Below are 1,232 nucleotides of genomic sequence, written 5' to 3' on the forward strand. Positions count from 1 at the left end.
GAATGGTTGCATGTCTGCCACTAGGTACACAATTACAAGTGTTGTCCTCGACGGCAATTGCATGCCTTCAATTCTACTGCAACTTAGTGGTGCTTTGTTAGGGGGAAGGTTTGTTGCATATATACCACTAGGCATGCAGCAACTGCATGTATTCAGCGTGAGTGCAACTCTATTGTGTTTTTTGTGTGGCTGGGCTAAAAATCAGTCGACGGATTTTTAAGGAAGTCTCAATCAATGTACTTGACTTTCCATCGTTTTCTGTTTAAGATCCAGGATCACTGTTTCCTTGTGTTGTATTGGCCTGTTTTAGTTGTGCCCCCGGCCCATTGCCTTGTTTCCTTTTCCTTTTCTTGCCTTCTCTTCTATTCTTCTTTGTGTTGGACAGAGATGTCCATGGGCTGGCCGTGAGGGGTGGTGCGGTTTTTCCTTTGTCTGATTTTTGGGCTTTCTTCTAGGCTGAATTTTTTGTTAGTGCTCGGGTTGCCTGGGGACAGGAGCGATTAATAGGGTTGTTCGCTTTGGTTTGGTTCCCATTTTCTTTTTGTTTTTTCTTCATTTTCTATTGCTATCATTATTTAAAAAAATATTGTGACTTGTTTACACATATATCGATTGCACACAATTGCATGTACATCGAATCACATGCAATTACATGTTTTATTGTGAGTGTCTATATGCAACTTTTTTTCCAAAAATATTATCGCCGACACGCCCATCGACCACACACGGTTTCATGCACATCGGCCACACACAATTGTATGTGTGTCATTGGCGTGTAACTTATCTTTTTTCCTTCTAAAAAAATTTGTCACCGGCCAACTAGACTTTGTTTTTGGTTTGAGTTTTTTTAACTTTGTTTGTGGTTCGAGTAGAGACCGGTAGGGGGCAATTTCATGTTCGACACTAGGAATGCAACTGCAAGTGTCGCACCCGACCGCAACTCCATGTCTTCTAGCCCGGTCACAACTGGAAGTTTTTGTTCTGTTGGAAGGGGAGCCGGTAGAAGGGGCGGGCCAGTTGCAAGCCCGACAACATCGCCACAGCTGCAAGTGTCACACCCGACCGCAACTGCATGCCCCCTAACATGGTTGCAACTGGACCTTTGTTTTGTCGGAGGGGGCGACGAGAGTGGGGGCGGGCCGGTTGCATGTCCGACACTAGGAATGCAGCTGCAAGTGTCACACCCAATCGCAACTGCATGTCTTCTAGCCCGACTACAACTGTACTTTTTT

This window comes from Triticum dicoccoides, chromosome 5A, assembly GCF_002162155.2.
Source record: "Triticum dicoccoides isolate Atlit2015 ecotype Zavitan chromosome 5A, WEW_v2.0, whole genome shotgun sequence".
Classification (NCBI taxonomy): domain Eukaryota; kingdom Viridiplantae; phylum Streptophyta; class Magnoliopsida; order Poales; family Poaceae; genus Triticum; species Triticum dicoccoides.